Below are 508 nucleotides of genomic sequence, written 5' to 3'. Positions count from 1 at the left end.
GATATAGGTATTACCATTTCTAAGAGGCTGGCTTCGACCCGGCCTGTCAGGGTACACCCAGGTATAGAGGGATAGTTTTAGTAAAGTGTTACGGCTCTCGCAAATGCATATTATAGTCATATGAGCGCCAAGGCCCAGAGAGCGAGGTCTTGGGTTCCTTTTTGTTTGTTGTTTTAGTAAGATTTTACAGCGCTCGCATATGGTCATAAGAATGTCAAGGGGTAGATGTCAAAAGAGAAGTCTTTACAGGGAATCAGGCTTACTCTGCTCAGCTCTCTAGCTTCAACAGCACAAAGTCTGCTTCGACTATCAAGGCACCCTGGAAATAGCGGATCACAAGAGTGTGACAAACATACAAAGGAAGTAGAGGAAAAATGACGATAGGAAGGATTAGGAAAGAAAAAGCTGCAGTTCTCTGTTGCAGTTCAGGCACAGTTATGAGCATGACATCGATGAATGAGCCCATTTACAGCTACAAATGCACCATGCATGAGAACATGGTGAATGC

Source organism: Aplysia californica, unplaced genomic scaffold (genome assembly GCF_000002075.1).
Source record: "Aplysia californica isolate F4 #8 unplaced genomic scaffold, AplCal3.0 scaffold00137, whole genome shotgun sequence".
In the NCBI taxonomy this organism is placed as follows: Eukaryota; Metazoa; Mollusca; class Gastropoda; order Aplysiida; family Aplysiidae; genus Aplysia; species Aplysia californica.
Note: the sequence above shows the minus strand (reverse complement) of the source record.